Below are 27,644 nucleotides of genomic sequence, written 5' to 3'. Positions count from 1 at the left end.
TTTCTGTTCCTCCTGAGTTCCAACTAGATTCCTTTGTGCAAAACCTATGAGTTCTATGAGGCTTTTTCCTGGAAGGCTAACTCATACTCCACCACAGATTCCCTGTGAGGAAAGGCCATACCTTCCCATTCCGCCCTCAGGTCCAGCAAGTCCTATGGCCTCCCACTGAGCAGTTCAAAATGGAGAATCCTGTGGATTCCTAGGGAACCTCACAATAGGCATACAGCAAGTAATACAAATATTTATCTCAATCACCAGGATGTTAGTTCACCACAATTTTCAACATCATTTTAAGGGTTCCATTTAATCTCTCAACTAGCTCATTAGTCTGGGGGTGGTAGAAAGATGACAAAGTGTTGAACTCCACATTTCTCCCATAATCCTTCATCCAGGGCAGACATGGATCAGTCCCCTGATCAGTCAAAATCTCTTGGGGGAAACCCTACTCAAGATGTCTGCCTCTATATAGAGGACAGAACTACTGCTTTCAAATCTATTTCTACCAGAAAATATTTTTCCCCATCTGGGAAGATTTGCCAAGGGGCCCCAAAGGTCTCCATAGCAACCCTCTCTCTATGATGGGAAGGGAAATCATGGCTGCCTTGCCCATATCCTGGCTCTTTCCCACCCTTTGGTATGAGTCACAGGACTTAAAATATTTGTATACTGCCTCAAAAGCCCTAGGTCCAGAGAAATTCTGGAGTAAGCACTCTTTGGTGTGCTATGTTCCCAAGTGCCTTGAGAAGGGGATAACATGGCCAAGCTGAGTAGCCTAAGAGGGTATTTTTGTGGTATCACCAATTATATCAATTTTTCCCCAGGCTCAATATTCCCTAAGGGCATCGATTCTCTATAGCGCAGCCTCTGATCCCAGAGAAAGCTTTCCAGATGCCCTCCTGTTAGGAGGATGTCAAGGGAGTCCACTGTGACCCTGGGTTTTACTACAGATTTTACTACAGAGTTTGGAATTCCAAAGCAGGAGCTGAGAGGATCCTATCAGTCTGATCAATGGGAGGCCCAGTTCACCACCTGAGGTCTCTTTATCAGCAGGACTCTGCACGGTTCCCGGCCACACACTCACAGCTGCCTCTCCGCCTGTCCGCTTTCAGCTCAGTGTCAGAGCCAAATGCTATAATTTATTATAATATAATATAAACTTTTGGCTCTAACCAAATAAATGTGCCAAGGACTCTAGCTCATTTCCCAGCGAGATATCTACTGGTATTTGGGAGTGTATTCCAACATTCTTAGGTCCTCCTTGTCACCCATTTCAGATGGATCTGAGCCATCAGGTCTTGTATAGGAGGTCCTACTATTGGTGGTTGTTATATCCTGAATGATCCTCCAGGGGTCAGCAGCTGGGGGCATGCCAGAGTTACTTGTGCCCCAGTGTTCCTCCATCCCTGAGCCTTGTTTCCCCATCTATCTCCACTGGGACACAGTGTTTAGTTGATTCCCCTTTGGGATCTGAGTAGGTCAGGTTTACTGACTGGACCATTGGGGCTGGCTCTGGTTCCACTGATGGAGGAGTCATTACCACTGCTGTAGACTACCATTAGCCCCGATCTCCCTAGCACCAGGCATTGTGTTGCCTTCTGACCAGCCTTGTGACAATAAAAGCATATCAGTTCCCTGGGTTCCTTTCTTTGGGCCCCTGTTAATGTTTACTTCCCCACAAAGTCAGGGGGGTTAGCCTATTTTTTATTTCCAGGGAGTTCCCCCTTCTCCCTTCTAAAGGAGTCCTGACAGGGAACCAGCTTTGTGCCAACCCCCCTTAATTTTTCACTCAAACCTGGGTGGACTATCTGCGTTTTGGTTGGCCCATTTCCTAGCTAGAGTCACATCTCTAGGATATTTGACTGTTAAACATGATTTCAGGATGGGCGGGGGGGGAGGGGGAGAGACAGAGTTTATAGAACTGTTCTAAACCAGTGATCAGGAACAGCCAGCATGGATTCACCAAGGGAAGGTCATGCCTGACTAATCTAATCACCTTCTATGATGAGATTACTGGTTCTGTGGATGAAGGGAAAGCAGTGGATGTATTGTTTCTTGATTTTAGCAAAGCTTTTGACACGGTCTCCCACAGTATTCTTGTCAGCAAGTTAAGGAAGTATGGGCTGGATGAATGCACTATAAGGTGGGTAGAGAGCTGGCTAGATTGTCGGGCTCAACGGGTAGTGATCAATGGCTCCATGTCTAGTTGGCAGCCGGTATCAAGTGGAGTGCCCCAAGGGTCGGTCCTGGGGCCGGTTTTGTTCAATATCTTCATAAATGATCTGGAGGATGGTGTGGATTGCACTCTCAGCAAATTTGCGGATGATACTTGTCATAAATATAAAGGGAAGGGTAAACCCCTTTGAAATCCCTCCTGGCCAGGGGAAAGCTCCTCTCACCTGTAAAGGGTTAAGAAGCTAAAGGTAACCTCGCTGGCACCTGACCAAAATGACCAATGAGGAGACAAAATACTTTCAAAAGCTGGGAGGAGGGAGAGAAACAAAGGGTCTGGGTCTGTCTGTAGTCGTCTTGGCCGGGGACAGAACAGGAATGGAGTCTTAGAACTTTTAGTAAGTAATCTAGCTAGGTATGTGTTAGATTATGATTTCTTTAAATGGCTGAGAAAAGAATTGTGCTGAATAGAATAACTATTTCTGTCTGTGTATCTTTTTTGTAACTTAAGGTTTTGCCTAGAGGGGTTCTCTATGTTTTTGAATCTAATTACCCTGTAAGATATCTACCATCCTGATTTTACAGGGGGGATTTCTTTATTTCTATTTACTTCTATTTTTATTAAAAGTCTTCTTGTAAGAAAACTGAATGCCTTTTCATTGTTCTCAGATCCAAGGGTTTGGGTCTGTGGTCACCTATGCAAATTGGTGAGGCTTTTTATCCAACATTTCCCAGGAAAGGGGGGGTGCAAGTGTTGGGAGGATTGTTCATTGTTCTTAAGATCCAAGGGTCTGGGTCTGTAGTCACCTAGGCAAATTGGTGAGGCTTTTTACCAAACCTTGTCCAGGAAGTGGGGTGCAAGGTTTTGGGAAGTATTTTGGGAGGAAGGACGCGTCCAAACAGCTCTTCCCCAGTAACCAGTATTAGTTTGGTGGTGGTAGCGGCCAGTCCAAGGATAACGGGGGTAATATTTTGTACCTTGGGGAAGTTTTGACCTAAGCTGGTAAAGATAAGCTTAGGAGGGTTTTCATGCAGGTCCCCACATCTGTACCCTAGAGTTCAGAGTTGGGGAGGAACCATGACATGGTGGCACAGTGGTGGGATTAACCTGAAATCATTTTGAGATCCAGTTGAGATTTTTTGAACTAGAAATACAGTTTTTAAAAAGGAATTTTTAGGAAGTCCAGGAAGCAGCTTTGAAACTGAAAGCAGCTTGGTTTCTCTCTGCTTTGTGGCCAAGCAGAGACAAAAGGGGATTATCTTGTGAATTGCAGGTTTTCTTTGCCTGGAGGCAGGGTACTTAACTCCTGCAGGGAAATTCACAGTCTTCCAACCCAGAGGTTTTTTTTTCTTTTCTTCCTAAAAGTAAATAGGGGGTGTGTGCTCTACCCATTTGCCTGGAGACAAAAGTGGCAGGGTTTTTTTTAGGATTTTGATTTTTTTTTGTTTTACAAGGAGCACAGGTTTGAAAAGAATTTTTTTTTTTCTTTGGGCTGGGTAAGCAGGTTTCCAAGTAGTTGGAGGTTTTTTGCTTTAATTTGGGCCCAGAGCAGAGACAAGGGAATTGTCTTTTTCTGTAGGCTGACAATCACTATCAGAGAATAGGTATTCTATTCCAGCACAGCAAAATTTTACAGCCAAGTTTTGTTTGTTTAGTTCTAAACCTCGGGTGTAAAGTTAGTTAAAAACAGAGAGGTTAGAATGGCCAAATCCTCGGCTCGACTACAGCTGGAATTAGCCAAATTTCAGGCTGAGGAAAAACAAAGGGAACATGAAAGACAGATAGAACTCATGCGGCTGGAGAAGGAGGTACAGGAGGCTGCCCACAAGAGGGAAATGGAGGCAAGGAAGCATGTGGAGGAGATGGAGAGGATAAAGGCCCAGCAGAATATACCAACAAACCCTAGCAATCCTTCTCCAGGTACCACTTCCCATCCCAGAAAGTTCCCCACCTACAAGGCAGGTGATGATACTGAGGCCTTCTTAGAAAACTTCGAAAGGGCCTGCCTTGGGTACAACATCTCTACTGACCAATACATGGTAGAGCTGAGGCCGCAGCTCAGTGGACCCTTAGCTGAGGTGGCAGCTGAAATGCCTAAAGAACATATGAACAAGTATGAACTGTTTAAATCCAAGGCGAGAGTCAGAATGGGGATAACACCCGAGCAGTCTCGTCGGAGGTTCCGAGCCCTAAGGTGGAAACCAGACATGTCATTTACCCGACATGCCTACCACATTGTGAAACATTGGGATGCCTGGATATCAGGAGCAAGTGCTGAATCTCCAGTAAATTTGCCCTTCCTAATGCAAATGGAACAATTCTTAGAGGGTGTTCCTGAGGAAATAGAAAGATACATCCTCGATGGGAAACCCAAAACTGTAATCGAGGCAGGAGAGATTGGAGCCAGATGGGTGGAGGTGGCAGAGAAGAAGAAAACTGGTCGCAGTTGGAGCGGAGACCAGAAGGGACCACCCCAGACCACACCCTATTACCGGGGGCCGCCCAAAGCCCCACCTACCTCCCAAAGAACCCTCCAGACCCCTTATCGTCCCACCACCCCGTTCTCCAGCAACCCACCTCACCCCGGTGACCCGTCAGCTGGACGATGTTTTAAATGTAACGAGCTGGGGCATGTAAAGGCCAACTGCCCCAAGAACCCCAACAGATTACAGTTCATTGCACCGGAATCACACCAGAGGTCCACAGGCCCAGATACCTCCCAGATACCCTTGGAGCGGAGGGAAACTGTGAGTGTGGGCGGGAAGAAGGTCACCGCGTGGAGGGACACCGGAGCACAAGTGTCAGCTATCCATGCTTCCTTAGTGGACCCCAATTTAATCAACCCAGAGATCCAAGTGACGATTCAACCCTTCAAGTCCAACTCTTTCAATTTGCCTACAGCCAAGTTGCCTGTCCAGTACAAGGGCTGGTCAGGAATGTGGACTTTTGCAGTCTATGATGATTATCCCATCCCCATGCTGTTGGGGGAAGACTTGGCCAATCATGTGAAGCAGGCCAAGAGGGTGGGAACGGTCACCCGCAGCCAGGTTAAACAAGCCGTGAGGCCTAGCTCTGTTCCGGAAACTTCTATCAGAACCCGGTCAGAGGTGATGGACCCGGACCCCAGGCCAATGTCTGCAACAGCAGTAGTGGATCCAGTCCCAGAGACCCAGACGGAACCAGTCCCAGAACCGGAACCAGCCGAACAACCAACACCAGACCCCGTGTCAGCACTGAATCCAGTACTTGCAACCTCAACACCAGAGGGCCCCACTGAACCTGAACTGGCAGCAGCCGATAACCCTACCCAAGAGGCTCAGCCGGAGCCTGAATCCCAACATAGTGCACCAGCGGAGAGCGGTTCACAGTCAACAGAAGCAGCTCCATCCTCTATATCGCTTCCAGAGGGACCAAGCCTAGGTCCACAATCCAATGAGGAACTGATGTCTCCAGCATCAAGGGAACAGTTCCAGACTGAACAGGAAGCAGATGAAAGCCTCCAGAGAGCTTGGATGGCGGCACGGAGCAACCCACCGCCTCTCAGCTCTTCTAATCGATCCAGGTTTGTTGTAGAAAGAGGACTTTTATACAAGGAAACTCTTTCTGGTGGACACAAGGAAGACTGGCATCCTCAGAGACAGTTGGTAGTTCCAACTAAATACCGGGCCAAGCTCTTGAGCTTAGCCCACGATCACCCTAGTGGCCATGCTGGGGTGAACAGGACCAAAGACCGTTTGGGGGGGTCATTCCACTGGGAGGGAATGGGCAAGGATGTTTCTACCTATGTCCAGTCTTGTGAGGTGTGCCAAAGAGTGGGAAAACCCCAAGACCAGGTCAAAACCCCTCTCCAGCCACTCCCCATCATTGAAGTTCTATTTCAGCAAGTAGCTGTGGATATTCTGGATCCTTTTCCGAAAAAGACACCCAGAGGAAAGCAGTACATACTGACTTTCATGGATTTTGCCACCTGATGGCCGGAAGCAGTAGCTCTAAGCAACACCAGGGCTAAAAGTGTGTGCCAGGCACTAGCAGACATTTTTGCCAGGGTAGGTTGGCCCTCCGACATCCTCACAGATGCAGGGACTAATTTCCTGGCAGGAACTATGAAAAACCTTTGGGAAGCTCATGGGGTAAATCACTTGGTTGCCACTCCTTACCATCATCAAACAAATGGCATGGTGGAGAAGTTTAATGGAACTTTGGGGGCCATGATACGTAAATTCGTAAATGAGCACTCCAATGATTGGGACCTAGTATTGCAGCAGTTGCTCGTTGCCTACAGAGCTGTACCACATCCCAGTTTAGGGTTTTCCCCATTTGAACTTGTATATGGCCGTGAGGTTAAGGGGCCATTGCAGTTGGTGAAGCAGCAATGGGAGGGATTTACACCTTCTCCAGGAACTAACATTCTGGACTTTGTAACCAACCTACAAAACACCCTCCGAACCTCTTTAGCCCTTGCTAGAGAAAACTTACAGGATGCTCAAAAAGAGCAAAAAGCCTGGTATGATAAACATGCCAGAGAGCGTTCCTTCAAAGTAGGAGACCAGGTCATGGTCTTAAAGGCGCTCCAGGCCCATAAAATGGAAGCATCGTGGGAAGGGCCATTCGTGGTCCAGGAGCGCCTGGGAGCTGTTAATTATCTCATAGCATTCCCCACCTCCAACCGAAAGCCTAAGGTGTATCATATTAATTCTCTAAAGCCCTTTTATTCCAGAGAATTAAAGGTTTGTCAGTTTACAGCCCAGGGAGGAGACGACGCTGAGTGGCCTGAAGGTGTCTATTACGAAGGGAAATGTGCTGGTGGTGTGGAAGAGGTGAACCTCTCCATGACCCTTGGGCGTATGTAGCGACAGCAGATCCAGGAGCTGTGCACTAGCTATGCGCCAACGTTCTCAGCCACCCCAGGACTGACTGAACGGGCATACCACTCCATTGACACAGGTAATGCTCACCCAATTAGGGTCCACCCTTACCGGGTGTCTCCGCAAGCTAAAACTGCTATAGAACGGGAGATCCAGGATATGTTACAGATGGGTGTAATCCGCCCCTCTGAAAGTGCATGGGCATCTCCAGTGGTTCTAGTTCCCAAACCAGATGGGGAAATACGTTTTTGCGTGGACTACCGTAAGCTAAATGCTGTAACTCGCCCAGACAACTATCCCATGCCACGCACAGATGAACTATTAGAGAAACTGGGACGGGCCCAGTTCATCTCTACCTTGGACTTAACCAAGGGGTACTGGCAGGTACCGCTAGATGAATCTGCCAAGGAAAGGTCAGCCTTCATCACACATCTCGGGCTGTATGAATTTAATGTACTCCCTTTTGGGCTGCGAAATGCACCCGCCACTTTCCAAAGACTTGTAGATGGTCTCCTAGCGGGATTAGGAGAATATGCAGTCGCCTACCTTGACGATGTGGCCATATTTTCGGATTCCTGGGCAGACCACCTGGAACATCTACAAAAAGTCCTTGAGCGCATAAGGGAGGCAGGACTAACTGTTAAGGCTAAGAAGTGTCAAATAGGCCTAAACAGAGTGACTTACCTTGGACACCAGGTGGGTCAAGGAACTATCAGCCCCCTACAGGCCAAAGTGGATGCTATCCAAAAGTGGCCTGTCCCAAAGTCAAAGAAACAGGTTCAATCCTTCTTAGGCTTGGCCGGTTATTACAGACGATTTGTACCGCACTACAGCCAAATCGCTGCCCCACTGACAGACCTAACCAAAAAGAAACAGCCAAATGCTGTTCAGTGGACCGGAAAGTGTCAGAAGGCCTTTAACAAGCTTAAAGCGACACTCATGTCTGACCCTGTACTAAGGGCCCCAGACTTTGACAAACCGTTCCTAGTAACCACAGATGCCTCCGAGCGTGGTGTGGGAGCAGTTTTAATGCAGAAAGGACCTGATCAAGAATTCCACCCTGTAGTGTTTCTCAGCAAAAAACTGTCTGAGAGGGAAAGCAACTGGTCAGTCACTGAAAAAGAATGTTATGCCATTGTCTACGCTCTGGAAAAGCTACGCCCATATGTTTGGGGACGGCGTTTCCACCTGCAAACCGACCATGCTGCACTAAAGTGGCTTCACACCGTCAAAGAAACTAACAAAAAACTTCTTCGGTGGAGTTTAGCTCTCCAAGATTTTGATTTCGACATCCAACACATCTCAGGAGCTTCTAACAAAGTGGCTGATGCACTCTCCCGTGAAAGTTTCCCAGAATCAACTGGTTAAAATCGTCCTTGAGATGTGGAAAATATTGTTAGTCTTTATGTACTTGGTAGTATATTTAGAGATGCATGTGTCTTATTAACTCTGTTTTCCTAGAGCTCCAGGAAGAAATCCCAGCCAGTGTTTCACCCTAGCTGAGATTTGGGGGGCGTGTCATAAATATAAAGGGAAGGGTAAACCCCTTTGAAATCCCTCCTGGCCAGGGGAAAGCTCCTCTCACCTGTAAAGGGTTAAGAAGCTAAAGGTAACCTCGCTGGCACCTGACCAAAATGACCAATGAGGAGACAAGATACTTTCAAAAGCTGGGAGGAGGGAGAGAAACAAAGGGCCTGGGTCTGTCTGTAGTCGTCTTGGGCGGGGACAGAACAGGAATGGAGTCTTAGAACTTTTAGTAAGTAATCTAGCTAGGTATGTGTTATATTATGATTTCTTTAAATGGCTGAGAAAAGAATTGTGCTGAATAGAATAACTATTTCTGTCTGTGTATCTTCTTTGTAACTTAAGGTTTTGCCTAGAGGGGTTCTCTATGTTTTTGAATCTAATTACCCTGTAAGATATCTACCATCCTGATTTTACAGGGGGGATTTCTTTATTTCTATTTACTTCTATTTTTATTAAAAGTCTTCTTGTAAGAAAACTGAATGCCTTTTCATTGTTCTCAGATCCAAGGGTTTGGGTCTGTGGTCACCTATGCAAATTGGTGAGGCTTTTTATCCAACATTTCCCAGGAAAGGGGGGGTGCAAGTGTTGGGAGGATTGTTCATTGTTCTTAAGATCCAAGGGTCTGGGTCTGTAGTCACCTAGGCAAATTGGTGAGGCTTTTTACCAAACCTTGTCCAGGAAGTGGGGTGCAAGGTTTTGGGAAGTATTTTGGGGGGAAGGACGCGTCCAAACAGCTCTTCCCCAGTAACCAGTATTAGTTTGGTGGTGGTAGCGGCCAGTCCAAGGATAACGGGGGTAATATTTTGTACCTTGGGGAAGTTTTGACCTAAGCTGGTAAAGATAAGCTTAGGAGGGTTTTCATGCAGGTCCCCACATCTGTACCCTAGAGTTCAGAGTGGGGGAGGAACCGTGACAATACTAAACTGGGAGGAGTGGTAGATACGCTGGAGGGGAGGGATAGGATACAGAAGGACCTAGACAAATTGGAGGATTGGGCCAAAAGAAATCTGATGAGGTTCAATAAGGATAAGTGCAGGGTCCTGCACTTAGGACGGAAGAACCCAATGCACAGCTACAGACTAGGGACCGAATGGCTAGGCAGCAGTTCTGCGGAAAAGGACCTAGGGGTGACAGTGGACGAGAAGCTGGATATGAGTCAGCAGTGTGCCCTTGTTGCCAAGAAGGCTAATGGCATTTTGGGATGTATAAGTAGGGGCATAGCGAGCAGATTGAGGGACGTGATCGTCCCCCTCTATTCGACATTGGTGAGGCCTCATCTGGAGTACTGTGTCCAGTTTTGGGCCCCACACTTCAAGAAGGATGTGGATAAATTGGAGAGAGTCCAGCGAAGGGCAACAAAAATGATTAGGGAACTGGAACACATGAGTTATGAGGAGAGGCTGAGGGAGCTGGGATTGTTTAGCCTGCAAAGAAGAGAAGAATGAGGGGGGATTTGATAGCTGCTTTCAACTACCTGAAAGGGGGTTCCAAAGAGGATGGCTGTAGACTGTTCTCAATGGTACCATATGACAGAACAAGGAGTAATGGTCTCAAGTTGCAGTGGGGGAGGTTTAGATTGGATATTAGGAAAAACTTTTTCACTAGGAGGGTGGTGAAACACTGGAATGCGTTACCTAGGGAGGTGGTAGAATCTCCTTCCTTAGAGGTTTTTAAGGTCAGGCTTGACAAAGCCCTGGCTGGGATGATTTAACTGGGAATTGGTCCTGCTTCGAGCAGGGGTTTGGACTAGATGACCTTCTGGGGTCCCTTCCAACCCTGATATTCTATGATTCTATGATTCTATGATAAACCCATTAATTCATAGGCTTCGTCAATCATGAAAACCCCCAACCAGTTCACCATTTTGTTATCTAACCCTTCATATGAGTTGAAACCCAATCACAGGTCCTGTCCCCTTTTCTTCTGAATTTCCCGAAATCTTCTCCGATCTGGTCCACAAGTCAGTTTAAACTTTTGTAACAAAACTTGTTTACATTGCTCATCATCTCTATGGTCCTCTCTGTCGATAAGGATCAAAATGTCCAAAGCCTTTGTCCTGGCATTAGTGGAGTGAGCTACAATACCATGTCATCCTATCCCACTTAGTTCAATGCATACCCCATTTCAAAAGCATTTAAAAACATATCCATGTCATCCCAGTCTCTAAAGCAAGGAAGTAATTTGGAGCCCATGCCACTCGCTGGGACAGGTACATGGGCTCTGGTTTTACATACCGCACTGTGGTTCAATCAGTGCAGTTTCTCCATCCTGAGCTGATGTTGCCACCCCTGATCCTGCTGTGCACTCTCTCTATCTCGAGCTGATATTGACACTCCTCCTCCTTCACTCTCCTCATGCTGGTGCTGGTTCTTCCGATCCTCAAACAGCTGGGTTTCCATATGCACGCAGACCCAGATCTCCAGACCACAGCTGGAGAGCCCTATTCACTGGATTGTTCGTCCTTGACTCATAGTTGTGATTCTTCCTCCTGATTGTCCCTTTTATCCGTCCTGTCATTATTTTCCAAATTGAACAGATTGCTAAGGTTGCCTAGCAAAACTTCTTAAGACTGTAAAATTAAGTTTTATTCCATGTTTACTCCCTTCTATTCTGATCTGATCCAGTGCAAGTAAGAGGAGCCTCAGAAGCCACTCTGCCCTCTGGGATCACTGGAGCATAATACACTCTGGCCCCATCCTTCCTGGGACTCCCACTACACCAGTGAAAGACTATACAGCTGGCTCTGTCAGCTCATGCATGCTAAGTTGCTGCCTTTAAGTCAATTTGCACCATCTTATGAGAGGCCAGTGTCTGGACTGTTGCATAAGTTAGCTTTAGAAAAGGCATTAAACAGGGGTCTCAAAGACCCCACTTTCATCCACCATCCCCCTAACAAGAAGCAAGTATTGTGATAGTGGCTAGAATTCTCCACTCTTGGATGCTTCCATCATTTACTGGCAAATGATATCTACATCTAAAAAAGAATCAGGAGTCAACTTTAATTCATTCATTCTGCCAAGTACACATATTCACATTATGAAGCAAAGTGAAGTCTGTTCACAATGGTATCCCTTAGTTTAAAAATACTAATTACGAAAAGTATTGAGAAAGTTCAAGCATAAGAAATTAACATTTCTGACATTAGAGATATCATTACTTTTTTTATCAAGAACATTGTCCTACTTTCCCTTTTAGGTCCCATGTGCCTTAATACTTCCAAATAATCCAAATTTATTATCAGCATGTCAGTTTATCTCTGCTTTTGTACAGGAGTACAAAAAGCAGACTTCAAAGCCATTTTTGTCCTATACATGCATATCAAAGGAAACACCTATTTTATTTTGCTTCATCAAAGTCCATTAAGTACTATTTTAGCATTATGGAAATAACACAATTTGACATTCAGTGAATTTGATATACATCAAGGTGTCTTCATTAATTCTCTCAGCTAGGTTTTACTTTTTCAAATCACATAAAAAATCATGTGTATATAAATATCAGATATATAATTTGTCTAATGAACCATTGTATTCAAAATGATTAAAAACATAGAATTATGATAGTCTATGAATTTTTAGCAGGTGATAATTCTATTAATTATGGGTTTATGGTAGTTTTAACTTACACAGTCACCCTTCAGCATTGTGGTGCTGGTTCTGAATTTTTTCCTTCACTCATTTATGCAAATCTTAAACCACTGCAAAAAGTTCTGACTCTGAAGTATTTTTTAAGCTCTTGTTAAGGTTAATCAAAGTTACTTAAAAGCAAACCCTAAAAGCTTCTTCACTATATAGGACATGAGTCTTTCTTCACAAATACATTTTAAAATAATGACATGGGTTTAGATTCTCAAGTAATGTGTGACCCTGATGCTCATTAGCAGAGGAATAATTTATACTTCTGAAGCTGCCTGTGGTGTTCAGGGCAAAAAGTGTTATGTTTCAGTGATAAACTTTTCTGCTTAACTGATCTTTTTAGACAGTAGTACCATGAATTGCTCATTTTTTTATACAATTCTTTTCTTGACACCAGGAAGTAACTCTGCATTATTTTTACATAACCGTTGTTGACAAAGCTCCGGACATTTAGGATTTCATGGCTGTTGTCATGCTGTGCAACTTTGCCACTCAGGACTCCATTGCAAGAAAAGAACTCATTTCATATGCTCCAGAGAAGGCTTATATGATTTGAGCTATAGGAGAACATTCCTAAGTTATCAGTAAAGGATCTCTGACACAGAGTTGAGTAGTTCTGTTGCCCTTCAGTAAAAGGCAACATTAAACTCGCATATTAAGTGGTTTATTATACAATTAGGAAATTTCTCTACAAATCTTTGTAATCATTTTATGAATGAAGATCATAGGTAAGTCCTAGTTTATGAACTGCACAGAAATAATGAAGTTAGCCCAGTACCATGATTTTTCCAACAGCAGGGATGGAGAAATAAGCATATATGTTTCTGCCTCTCCACTAGGCTGCAGCTTCTCAAGGAGGGTTAGTGAGCCGCTTCCACCCTGGATGGGGGTGAGGAAGTAGCAGGCGAGTCCTATCTTTGGAACATGAGCAGGTGCATGAGGGGGCCCTGCACCAGTGGGGTATCAGGGTGTGATTTAATGGATCCCAGTCTCAGTTCCCCAGCAGCCAGAGCTGCAATGTCTCCCGTGGGGCCACCAGGAGCCTCTGTGGGTGGACCAGTCTGAGGCTCCTAATTGCTGTGGTCTCAGCTGGACAGGAAACTGCTGGACAGGAAACTGCAGTGGCAGACTGAGCCAGAGTGAGCCTGAGTGTGGAGTTAGCCATGCCCCAATCCCAGTGTGAGCAGGGCTGGATGGCCAGTGTCATGTGGTGATAGACCCTCTCCTCTGTTTTCCTAATGGCCTGCCACTTCCGCTTCTCTTTCTGGATGGTACCAGACTGATAATCCCCTCCGCCCGCCAGCAACTGCAGTCTCAGTGAGGAAATAGAAGCAGGGATGCCGACAGTTAGAAAAATTGCAACAGTTCAGCAGGGAAATTAGCAGCCATGCATATCTCATGAAATTAAAACACTTACCTACGACACTGCTATGATTTATTTTTAAGTCCATGATTTTCCAGGGCCTTTATCATTGGGTGGTGGGGCGGAGGAGTTATGCTATGCATGTAGAAATAAGTTAAGAATATTAAAAGTTGCAAAGTGGAGACTTTAGTTAGTCTCAGTTCTGGCATTTCCAATCCATACAACCGGAATTCTTCCCCCTTGTGCATTGTGATGTAGTGTTTAATTACACGGTCACAGTGCAAACCTATGTCAGGTTTGTCTGAATTTATGTATTAAAATATCTTAATGTACCAGTGGCAAGTTCAGTTTGGTTGAAATGTAAATTAATATGCACTAAAACCACCAGACTAAAAGTCATTTGTGCACTTCCTATTAGACCTTTGGTTTGGATTTTAAAAAGCACTAAATATTGGACTAACTGTGACTCCAGTTAGCCCTGGTCTACACTAGGACTTTAGGTCGAATTTAGCAACGTTAAATCGATTTAAACCTGCACCCGTCCACACAGTGAAGCCCTTTATTTCGACTTAAAGGGCTGTTAAAATCGATTTCCTTACTCCACCCCTGACAAGTGGATTAGCGCTTAAATCGACGTTCCCAGCTCAAATTTGGGGTACTGTGGACACAATTCGATGGTATTGGCCTCCGGGAGCTATCCCAGAGTGCTCCATTCTGACCGCTCTGGACAGCATTCTCAACTCAGATGCACTGTCCAGGTAGACAGGAAAAGAACCGCAAACTTTTGAATCTCATTTCCTGTTTGGCCAGCGTGGCAAGCTGCAGGTGACCATGCAGAGCTCATCAGCACAGGTGACCATGATGGAGTCCCAGAATCGCAAAAGAGCTCCAGCATGGACCGAACGGGAGGTACGGGATCTGATCGCTGTTTGGGGAGAGGAATCCGTGCTATCAGAACTCCGTTCCAGTTTTCGAAATGCCAAAACCTTTGTGAAAATCTCCCAGGGCATGAAGGACAGAGGCCATAACAGGGACCCGAAGCAGTGCCGCGTGAAACTGAAGGAGCTGAGGCAAGCCTACCAGAAAACCAGAGAGACGAACAGCCGCTCTGGGTCAGAGCCCCAAACATGCCGCTTCTATGATGAGCTGCATGCCATTTTAGGGGGTTCAGCCACCACTACCCCAGCCGTGTTGTTTGACTCCTTCAATGGAGATGGAGGCAATACGGAAGCAGGTTTTGGGGACGAAGAAGATGATGATGAGGAGGAGGTTGTAGATAGCTCACAGCAAGCAAGCGGAGAAACCGGTTTTCCCGACAGCCAGGAACTGTTTCTCACCCTAGACCTGGAGCCAGTACCCCCCGAACCCACCCAAGGCTGCCTCCTGGACCCAGCAGGCGGAGAAGGGACCTCTGGTGAGTGTACCTTTTAAAATGCTATACATGGTTTAAAAGCAAGCATGTGAAAGGATTACTTTGCCCTGGCATTTGCGGTTCTCCTAGATGTAGTCCTAAAGCCTTTGCAAACGGTTTCTGGGGAGGGCAGCCTTATTTCGTCCTTCATGGTAGGACACTTTATCACTCCAGGCCAGTAACACATACTCGGGAATCACTGTAGAACAAAGCATTGCAGTGTATGTTTGCTGGCATTCAACCAAAATCCGTTCTTTATCTCTCTGTGTTATCCTCAGGAGAGTGAGATATAATTCATGGTCACCTGGTTGAAATAGAGTGCTTTTCTTCAGGGACACTCAGTATAGCCCATTCCTGCTGGGCTGTTTGCCTGTGGCTGAACAGAAATGTTCGCCGCTGTTAGCCACAGGGAGGGGGGAAGTTTGAGGGGGTAGTCAGGCGGTGGGAGGAGGCAAAATGCGACCTTGTAATGAAAGCACATGTGCTATGTATGTAATGTTAACAGCAAGGTTTACCCTGAAAGAGTGTAGCGACTGTTTTATAAAATGTGTCTTTTTAAATACCGCTGTCCCTTTTTTTTTCTCCACCAGCTGCATGTGTTTCAATGATCACAGGATCTTCTCCTTCCCAGAGGCTAGTGAAGCTTAGAAAGAAAAAAAAATGCACTCGCGATGAAATGTTCTCCGAGCTCATGCTGTCCTCCCACACTGACAGAGCACAGACGAATGCGTGGAGGCAAATAATGTCAGAGTGCAGGAAAGCACAAAATGACCGGGAGGAGAGGTGGAGGGCTGAAGAGAGTAAGTGGCGGGCTGAAGACAGGGCTGAAGCTCAAATGTGGCGGCAGCGTGATGAGAGGAGGCAGGATTCAATGCTGAGGCTGCTGCAGGACCAAACCAGAATGCTCCAGTGTATGGTTGAGCTGCAGCAAAGGCAGCTGGAGCACAGACTGCCACTGCTGCCCCTCTGTAACCAACCGCCCTCCTCCCCAAGTTCCATAGCCTCCACACCCAGACGCCCAAGAACGCGGTGGGGGGGCCTCCGGCCAACCAGCCACTCCACCACAGAGGATTGCCCAAAAAAAAGAAGGCTGTCATTCAATAAATTTTAAAGTTGTAAACTTTTAAAGTGCTGTGCTTAAAGTGCTGTGTGGCATTTTCCTTCCCTCCTCCACCACCCCTCCTGGGATACCTTGGTAGTCATCTCCCTATTTGTGTGATGAATGAATAACGAATGCATGACTGTGAAGCAGCAATGACTTTATTGCCTCTGCAACCGGTGATTAAAGGGAGGAGGGGAGGGTGGTTAGCTTACAGGGAAGTAGAGTGAACCAAGGGGCGGGGGGTTTCATCAAGGAGAAACAAACAGAACTTTCACACCGTAGCCTGGCCAGTCATGAAACTGGTTTTCAAAGCTTCTCTGATGCGTACCGCGCCCTCCTGTGCTCTTCTAACCGCCCTGGTGTCTGGCTGCGCGTAACCAGCAGCTAGGCGATTTGCCTCAGCCTCCCACCCCGCCATAAACGTCTCCCCCTTACTCTCACAGATATTGTGGAGCACACAGCAAGCAGTAATAACAGTGGGAATATTGATTTCGCTGAGGTCTAAGCGAGTCAGTAAACTGCGCCAGCGCGCCTTTAAACGTCCAAATGCACATTCTACCACCATTCTGCACTTGCTCAGCCTGTAGTTGAACAGCTCCTGACCACTGTCCAGGCTGCCTGTGTACGGCTTCATGAGCCATGGCATTAAGGGGTAGGCTGGGTCCCCAAGGATACATATAGGCATTTCAACATCCGCAAGGGTTATTTTCTGGTCTGGGAATAAAGTCCCTTCCTGCAGCTTTTGAAACAGACCAGAGTTCCTGAAGATGCGAGCGTCATGCACCTTTCCCGGCCATCCCACGTTGATGTTGGTGAAACGTCCCTTGTGATCCACCAGAGCTTGCAGCACTATCGAAAAGTACCCCTTGCGGTTTATGTACTCGCCGGCTTGGTGCTCTGGTGCCAAGATTGGGATATGGGTTCCGTCTATAGCCCCACCACAGTTAGGGAATCCCATTGCAGCAAAGCCATCCACTATGACCTGCACATTTCCCAGGGTCACTAACCTTGATATCAGCAGATCTTTGATTGCGTGAGCTACTTGCATCACAGCAGCCCCCACAGTAGATTTGCCCACTCCAAATTGATTCCCAACTGACCGGTAGCTGTCTGCATTGCAAGCTTCCACAGGGCTATCGCCACTCGCTTCTCAACTGTGAGGGCTGCTCTCATCCTGGTATTCATGCGCTTCAGGGCAGGGGAAAGCAAGTCACAAAGTTCCATGAAAGTGCCCTTACGCATGCGAAAGTTTCGCAGCCACTGGGAATCGTCCCAGACCTGCAACACTATGCGGTCCCACCAGTCTGTGCTTGTTTCCCGAGCCCAGAATCGGCATTCCACAGCATGAACCTGCCCCATTAGCACCATGATGCATGCATTGGCAGGGCCCATGCTTTCAGAGAAATCTGTGTCCATGTCCTGATCACTCACGGGACCGCGCTGACGTCGCCTCCTCGCCCGGTATCGCGTTGCCATGTTCTGGTGCTGCATATACTGCTGGATAATGCGTGTGGTGGTTGATGTGCTCCTAATTGCCAAAATGAGCTGAGCGGCCTCCATGCTTGCCTTGGTATGGCGTCCGCACAGAAAAAAGGCGCGGAACGATTGTCTGCCGTTGCTCTGACGGAGGGAGGGGCGACTGACGACACGGCTTACAGGGTTGGCTTCAGGGAGCTAAAATCAACAAAGGGTGTGCCTGTACATCAAGGAGTATTTCAGGCAGGACTGCACGGAGGGTTCCAATAAGAAATGGTGCACCAAAGTTATCGTTGTTATTGGAACAAGGAGGTTAGCCTGGCCTCTGATTGATACATGGCTAGATTAACCTCGCTGCGCCTTCTCTGTGACTGACTGCAGTGTGATCTAGACAGGGGAGGAGGAAAATGAGTACAAAACAAATCTGGTCTATTTCTTGTTCTGACCCACTCCATCTATCCTTTACATCTTTGGCTGGCAGCAGACGGTGCAGAAGGACTGCATGCCATCCACATCTCATGGCTGCTTGGCAGAAGATGGTACAGTACGACTGCTAGCCATCTTCATCTCTTGCCTGCCTGGCATAAGATGGTACAATACGACTGCTAGCAATCCTCATCTCTTGCCTGCCTGGCAGAAGATGGTACAGTACGACTGCTAGCAGTCCGTATCGCCTGCCCGCTCACCATAAGACGGTTCAATAGGACTGCAGGACTAAAGAGAATGACCTGGTCAAGTCACTCCAAATTTAGTCCCTGCGCCCATGTCTGCCCAGGCGCTCCCAGCCGACGTGGCCAGGAGCACCTCGGACACGACGAGGACGACTACCAGTCGTATTGCACCGTCTGCTGCCAGAAGGCAATGGGTTGCTGCTACTGTGCAGCAAAGCCGTACCGCGTCTGCCAGCACCCAGGAGACATAGGGTGACGGTTACCTGAGCGGGCTCCATGCTTGCCGTGGTATGGCGTCTGCACAGGTAACTCAGGAAAAAAGGCGCGAAATGATTGTCTGCCCTTGTTTTCACGGGGGGAGGGAGGGTGGGAACGGGGTCCTGACGATATGTACCCATAACCACCCGCGACAATGTTTTAGCCCCATCAGGCATTGGGATATCAACCCAGAATTCCAATGGGCAGCGGAGACTGTGGGAACTGTGGGATAGCTACCCACAGTGCAACGCTCCGGAAGTCGACGCTTGCCTCGGTACTGTGGAAGCGCTCTGCCGAGTTAATGCACTTAATGCACTTAGAGCATTTTCTGTGGGGACACACACACTCGAATATATAAAACCGATTTCAAAAAAACCGACTTCTATAAATTCGACCTAATTTCGTAGTGTAGACATACCCTTAGAGTGAGGAGATTCTTCCATTAACAGCAGTGGGAGCAGAATTAAGTCTTAAAGCCTTAATGTTCTGAAACTCTGACCATCGTTCATTATAGGCAAGGCTGCTTATTATTGCGGCTGCTTCCCACTTTTCATGAAAACACCTTGTGTTCACTTCCTTATAACTTTGCCAAACTTTAACCGTTTGTGCTGAAATGTTCCATGTTTGACTCAGCCTGATTTAAAAATAAAATAAAATAAAATAAATCATTGAAAACTGGGTAGCCATTTCCAAGGGTGAGGCTAGGGGAAAATGTTTTCCTTGCTGGCAAACTTTTCTTTGAGACGCTCTGGTGCTCCCATGCTTTGGAGCAGAGACTTGAAATTTGGTGGAGGATAGCCTTTGTGTGTGGGACCTGCCTTTTGCCATCCATATTAAAATTCACCCACATTTGGCCAAGATATAAGTCTTTGAAAAATCACATTCTACACATGCTAAGTAGAGACTTTTAGATCTGAATAGCTAATTTCCCTGAAAATTCCATCTGTACTGGGCATGCTCCAGCTCAGGGCTGAGCAGGATTTTTTTTCATTCAATTGCAGCATTCGGCTCTTGCGGGCCTTTCTGGGCACTTGAACTGAGAGCAGTGAGCCTCTCTCTCATGTGTACTCAATGCAGGGGAAGCAGATTGGGACAAGAAGCCTGCAGGATTGGGAGACTGGGACTAGAGGCTGGAAGATGGGGAAACTGGACATTTGGAACCAGAAGATCTGGCACTGGAAACCTGCGAGGCGCCTGGGACTGGATAGGCAAGAATCTGGAGACTAGGAGCAGGGGAGGAAAATGGTGGGGGGGAGGTGGGAGGGGAGCAAGGAGGTGAGAAGGAGACTGAAATCAGATGAAGTGCTATGGGGACTGGGTTTGGCTGTGCAAGGAGACTGGAGATAGGATGAGAAGCCTGAGTCATGAAGACTGGGACTGCCGAAGTGAGAAGAATGGAACTAGGATTAGGCACCAAAGGTGGGGAACAGACTGGACTGGGTCAAAAGATCGGCTGGAGGGAACAGGGTAAAAAGTATCACATGGGTGCGGGGCAGAAGAATCTACTAGAGCACGCTCCCCTTCAGAACTTGAAGTGGAAGCCAAAATCTCTGAGTCTTAGGGCTTGTCTTCACTATGGGGGGAAATGCTACTCCAGCTACATAAATAACATAGCTAGAGTCAACATAGCTTAGATTGACTTATCCCAGTGTCTTCACTGTGCTGCATCAATGGGAGATACTCTCCAGTAGACTTCCCTTACTCTTCTTGCAGAGCTGGAGCACTGGGGTCAACCAGAGAGCGCTCTGCTGTCAATTTAGTGGATCTTCACTAGACTCACTACATTGATCCCTGCTGCATCAAGTGCAGCAGCATTGATCTCCCCATAGTGAAATCAGCCCTTACTATTCTTCTGCTCTCAGGAAATATCTGTGAAACCCACTGGCAAATTATTCCATCGCCCCCTAATGATGGTCCAGATAGAGAATGACAACCAACTTGTCAATTTATTATGTTAGATCAAGTGAAGAGGTCTGTTCAGTGGGTCTAAATGATCCAACTCATGTGAAAATCCATAGGATACCGATATGGAATTTATTTTTGTTTCAGTTTGATGTTTTAAAAACCTAATCAATTACTTACACACATACATACACACACACTGTTAAAAACAGTATTAAAGGTGCAAAGTCAAGAGTTCAAATGTTAGGAAATGCCACAATCAAGGTTGCCTCTCCACCAGGTAGTGATATTTTAACAACAGATCTTAAGGCTCCCTCCCTTGCTCTAGAGGAATCTATGCACTACTGGTTTGTATATTATCATTACTTTGTATGTGGTAAGTTTCACATGAAACACCTGTTTATCTTGCCTCAGTACCAACACTTCTTCAGTCAAACACTGTTTTTTCTGAATAAATCAGAAAACTAGTGAGATGAGCTAAAAGGTGAAGTATTGATTGAATATTTATTCATTTTGAAGAAAAAGCACTGCATGTCATCATTTTCAGGGAATGGACCTGATCAAACACTTCTGTGTGGTTTCAGACTAGAACAGTAAGCTACTGTGAGGTCTACAAGTTTCCTAATTACCATTTACCTAACATTAAATATTCTTTTTTAAATAGTTCTTATATGCATTCCCTTTCAAGAAAAGTATAACTTGAAAAAAAGTCTGTAATTAAAGTCACTAAGTCATTAGATAAATGTAGAAATCTGGTAAAACCCTGTAAATGAAAGTCAGTCTCTGTGAAGAAGCCTATAATGGGTTCCATTATTCTTCCATAGACCATGGGCTTTTCACATTTGGGCTACATTACCAGACAAACGCTATCAACAACTGGCCACAAGATTGGCTCTAATAACTTTAGCCTTCTTTCTGTTCCATTTAGGTTCTTATACCATGCCCTTCACTATATTAAGTGAGTACCTAGGAGAGTCTATGCGAGATAAACTGAGAAAGAGAGATTAAGTGACTGGCCCAAGGTCACACATGAACTCTGCAGAAGCATCAGATCATTTATCAGGTCATTAACCACAAACCTTCCTTCCTCTTTCTGTGAAGCCAGTAGCTTAGGGTTTGTCTACACTTACTGGGGGATTGACATGTGACGATCAATGCATTAGCAGTCAATTTAGCGGGTCTAGTGAAGACCCGCTAAATTGACTGCAGATCGCTCTCCCATCGACTCCTGTACTCCACCGGAATAAGAAGTGTGAGGGGAGTCAAAGAGAATGTGTCTCCCATCGACATAGCATAGTGTGAACTCCATGGTAAGTAGATCTAAGTACATTGACTTCAGCTACATTTTCACATAGCTGAAGTTGCGTAACTTATTCGATCTCCTCCTGAAGTGTAGACAAGGCTTTAGTTTGGCTTATGCTGCTTTGTTCATTTGGAATAGGTAGAAGGACTACAAGGAATAGTCAAGCCAGACCATAATATCTTTATTTCCTTATGTCTGAAAAACAGGAAGAAAAATATTCCAAAACAAGGTTTCCCTAAATTATGCCTTTGTTTTTATTACTTCATTTATTATTTGTACTGTGGCAGTCCCAAAAGTCACCCATTTTGATAATGATTATAAAAAAGAAAACAACACAAGAAGACATGATCCCCTCCCCCCAAAAATTGTCACCTGATACTCTTTTTCTTTTCCAAGATCACTTATAGGAGAGATCATTTCTCTCCTACATTCATGCAGTCCCTGCAGTTTAAAATGCTTTTAAATGTGCTGGCATTGAACACAAAACCAAGAAAAACCTCAGAGAAAACATAACACAAAAATAACCACAGAATTTTGCATCATAATGGTCATTTTGATTTTAATAATTTCAGCTTTCCCCAGCTCTGCCACTGGGGAGTTTGCATCGTCCAGCAACCAGAGAGTCAATTTTTCATGGATTTTACCCCTAATGCATACATGGAATGAGGAGAGGTAAATGTCATGTGACTCAGTTCCCATTTCTTGGCTTCTCTGAAACTTTGACTTTGTATTCGTGGATGTGGTGTAAAGCCTATATATATTTTCCTGGAAGCTTTCTGGTGACCATTTATTATGGCATGTTTTAAAGTATGAATGGATTATACAAAACTCTATGGCCCAGATCCACATCTGGCATACATCTGTTTAGTTCCGTAGAAATAAATGATAACTGAGTTTGTGGGACTGACAACTTTTTCAGACGTTCTAGGCAAGCAGAATGTAATCAGGGCTGGTACTTTATTTCAACCACATACTTTCTGCACAGTAGCTGAAATATTTAATTTAAACTCCTATGCACCTAACTTGCATCACATGGAATATGTGATAACTTATCCAAACCCACACATTAATAGTTCAAAATGTGTTACTTTAAGGGCTAGAACCTCAGCTGATAAACATTATGTGCATGGGGTTTAAAATGAAATGTTTTGGCCACCATGCAGGAAGAATTGTGGCTGGGGTAAATTTATGAGCCCTGAATGTCATCAACCACCTTGCCAAAGCAAGTGGCTGTGGGAAAATCCATGCATCCCACAGACTCACTTGCAAGAGGAATACAGATCACTGTTGCAGGTAGAGTGGGTGAGGATGCATATTGGGGAGCTGGGAAGGTGCAGCACAGGACAGAGTACAGATGGAGATGCAAAAGAGGTTAGGGTAGTATAATATGATGGACAGATTTTTTTTTAAATGAAAATATAAAATAACCAATAAAGCTTAAAAGTAAAATACAATCTTCTTATATTTTGCCAGCAGGTGAACTGACTCTACTTACAACAATAATTCTAGGTAGCATAGGATGAGAACTGACCCCTGAACTCAATATAATATGTACCTAACAGATGGGTTCTCACATGACTGGTTTCATGCTTAAAATATAATGTACACATACAGGGGCGGCTCTACCAATTTTGCCGCCCCAAGCAGTCACCGCTGAATTGCCACCGCCGCAACAGCGGTGGAACTGCTGCCCAAAAGCCGCCGTGGCGGGAAGAGCGGCGGAGCTGCTGCCGAATTGCCGTCGCAGGACACGGACTGCCAGCCAATTCTAAATGCCACCCCAAGGACCTGCTTGGAAAGCTGGTGCCTGGAGCCAGCCCTGTATGCAAGCATGCACACACAATACAGACACATTTTTTAATCATTACAGTCCAGCATTAGAAACTCTATTGTTAGTTACATATCATAACACACTATAGTCATAGTGGGGGCAAAAGACCTATCTGGCTTTAAGATTAAACCCGATAAGTTTATGGAGGAGATGATATGATGGGATAACATGATTTTGGCAATTAATTGATCTTTAAATATTCATGTTAAATAGGCCCAATGGCCTGTGATGGGATGTTAGATGGGGTGGGATCTGAGTTACTACAGAGAATTCTTTCCAGGGTATCTGGCTGGTGAATCTTGCCCACATGCTCAGGGTTCAGCTGATCGCCATAATTGGGGTCCAGAAGGAATTTTCCTCCTGGGCAGATTGGAAGAGGCCCTGGGTTTTTTTTGCCTTCCTCTGTAGCATGGGGCATGGGTCACTTGCTGGAGGATTCTCTGCTCCTTGAAGTCTTTAAACCACATTTTGAGGACTTCAATAGCTCAGACATAGGTGAGAGGTTTATCGCAGGAGTGGGTGGGTGAGATTCTGTGGCCTGCGTTGTGCAGGAGGTCAGACTAGATGATCATAATGGTCCCTTCTGACCTTAATAGCTATGAATCTATATAGGTCACTGAGCTAGATTACGATGCTTTCTATTGTATACAGAAATGAGAAAACACTTAATCATGTTTGTTTACCAATGTGACTTGTAAAATTATGTGCTAAAAGAAAGCAATGCCACACATTTTTAATTGTTTGCTTTTGACACCATTCTTGCAAACCTAATTGATAACCCAATACCCAAACTGACACTAAAAAAAATGCACATGCAAACTGATTGCATTAGCACATTTGTTTCAAGTCACTGCTTGGGGATGTAGATGTTACAGATTTGGAACTCTTCATACATTTAGGACTAAGGCTCAATTCTGCAGTCTCAATATAGGCAAAACTCTCATTAAAGATAGTGAGTCCAATTTGCTTTAGCCCTGCACCTTGTGACTTGGGTCCAGTGAGAGTTAACCTGCAGGAACAGGTTCTAGGGGTGCAATATGATTGGTTATTTAAGGTTCCAGGCCAGCCTGTGCAATGCAGTCCCAATTCAAGCCCATTGAAATCAATTAAAGTTTCCCATTCTGGGTATAACTGAACAGCAAAGTTCCCTAACTGAACAACATTTCCAAGAGTTGGAACATATTAATCATGTTAGCTTTGCTGAGGTCCACATGTAGAGGAAAATGAAAATGAATAAGTTGAGGAAAAGATTTAAAATGAATATATTAATTTTTTATCTCCCTATTTGTCCTCTTGCAATGTTGTGTATCACTGCTCTCTTCTGAATGTAAGGTCAGATTTCCTCAACTGTATGTGTGTATATGTGTGTGACCACATCAGCTTCTGTCTGCAGCCTACAATGAATCCAAATATTACTACATAAACATGACTGTCTCAAGGGTTGCTACTAGATTGGATTACATTAAAACCACTGGCAGTCCTTAGGGGCCTAATATATCTGTAGCTTCTCTAAAACTGGCAGGTTCATCTCATTCTAAGCCACTTGACATCACTTATGTGAAGCCTCTGCGGTAACTATGACTATAGCAGAAGCCCCTCTGAACTACAGAGAGAAACAAGGGATTTAAGGGGAAAATCCTTGCTTATTCTTTTCACAGGAGAATTTATCATTAACGTTTTGCCAATTGCTGATAGAGGCAGCAGAACACACCTGCTTTGTGAATAAAATCATTGTATATGTCTTAATCTTCTGACATAATTACTTATTTTAATTCCATTGCTTTTAATATAATAGAAGGACGTTTATGAAGGGTCAGCAGAGGAAAGGTTAAACTCATCTGTTAAAATATTTAATTTCACTTCTTGGCTCCTTTTTCACTTTTACATGGAATTGGAGGGGCCCACTCCTTCCAATCCATGGCACTGGTTCACAGGTCTTGAAATTCCTGTCCTTTTTTCTTCAAACATTTCTTGAGAGAATCTTTCCATTACAGCCTCAGTACTCCACATCCTTTCTTACTGTCCCTTCCTCCCACGCTTTCTTTGCTGGGTCATTCTTCTCCAGTTCGTATCATATATTCAGCCCACTTCAGACATGTGTTCTCCACCCTATCTATCTCTGAGATAGATCACCAAGATCATATTCCCCCTATTTGTTTTCCATGAGCACACTAGCTACCCACTGCTTGTTTGCCATTCTCCTTAGTATGTTATTTTCTAATACCTTCTCTCTCCAATAAGATCCACTATTTTCAAACCATAGAGCAGACGGGAATAAACACACACATCATACACTTTTTTCTTTCAGTTCCTTACTTAATTGCTGGTCCCACAGTACTCCTACCACCTTTTGCCACTGCTGCCCTTGCATATTGGGTGGTTCTACGTGCACTTCCCAAGTACACAGATTATTTCTTCTGCTTCAGCTTCTTTCCTGAAACTTCAATAAACAGCTCTTCTTCAACCTTCCCTACTTGCTTAATTTCAGTTTTCTTTTATATTTACCTTCAAACAATGGTCTTCAAACGCAGATGACCACTCTGATACTATATTTATCAATTCCCCTTTGATGTAAGCTAAAAGGGCCAGATTGCCAGCATACATTAGTTTTCTCTGTGTCCACTTGTGTGGTTCTCCTATTAATTAACCCATAATTACGATGAAGAGAAGTGGACTCAATACATGTCTCAATCCCACAGCCATCTCAAAATTCTCACAAATTCCATGTTTTGTATTGTTACATTGTATTGTTACAATCTTACCACTTGATCCTCTATAGAATGCCTCTATCATCTCTGCTTCTTGAAGATTCCTCCTCATTCATCTGAAAACTCCAAACATCAATTCCTGTGGAACCAAATCATATGCTATTTCAAGACCAATACACGCTACGCAGCAGTTATCGCCTCCATTTATCATTCTTTCAAAAGTCTATCTCACTGCAAATATTCTATAGTACTCCTTCCTTTCTAAAGCCATGTTGCTTCTTTCCTGTGTTATCCTCCACCTTGCACCACAACCTTGCCTCCAGAAGTCTCTCAGGGACTTTGACGACGAGTTAAATGGGTGATGCCCCAATAGGTGACTGGATCATATGCATCATTCTTATCCTTCCAAAGAGGAACAATCAATCCCATTCTCCAATCATCTGGTATCCTTGTTTGGTCCTAGAAAACATGCAGTAATCTGAAGGTACTTTACTCCAGTATCTCCAACTGTTTTGATCATATCAACCGTTATCTACTCTTCACCAGATGCTTCACCATTCTTCATCTTATTCAGTGCTTCTTCAACCTCCTCTACAGAGATTGATACCATTTGAGGCTTCCCCATACTTGGTGGCAGTAATGTTGACGACATATATATAACCCTACTCTCTATCATCAACCATAGCCCTATCAATCAATCTCCTTCTCCTTCTACCCTCAAACACCCTCAGCAATCTCTGGGCTCATGATGAACATAAACCACATATTTTCTTTAAAACCTTTGGTTCTTTCTGTGACTCTTGCTATAAAACTGCTTTGAGCACTGTCCCTCGGAAAACCTTCCTATGGTTATCATGAAAATACCAAGATGAAATACCTTTTATTTGTCAAGAAAATCATAGTGCTTTGTGCACTGATGCTGATCCCTCTGCAGCATGGACACACATGAAGAAAGCAGCAGAATTCAAAATACATGGAAGTCTGGGTTGTGGCCTCCCCTGTACATTATGCATTGCTCTAGTAGACATGTTCAAATCCTAATTTGGTCTGAAGTTTTTAAGGCACCAGGCAGATTCAATGAAAAGCAATAGTACTCCTAAAAGATCAGCTATTGTTTTATATGCATTTAAACTTTTGGGGACCTGCTGTTTGCTTGGCATTTCTGAAAACCAGGCCACTTCTTTAGCCTCTTAAGGAATTTAGACATTCAGCACAATATGAGCTGGCATTTAGCTCCCTTAATCTCATTTGAAAATCTCAGTTTTGCAATCTAAATTTAGGCACCTACTTTTAAAAAAATCTGAGCCCTAACCTCTTAGCTCCTGTCTGTGCTGAGTCTGTGGTGTAGGTGGAATTGTCTAAATTCACCAGGGATTGCTTGTACTTTATGAATGACATTTAAATCTTTTCAGCATTATTCAG

The sequence above is a fragment of the Lepidochelys kempii genome, chromosome 4, assembly GCF_965140265.1.
Source record: "Lepidochelys kempii isolate rLepKem1 chromosome 4, rLepKem1.hap2, whole genome shotgun sequence".
Classification (NCBI taxonomy): domain Eukaryota; kingdom Metazoa; phylum Chordata; order Testudines; family Cheloniidae; genus Lepidochelys; species Lepidochelys kempii.
Note: the sequence above shows the minus strand (reverse complement) of the source record.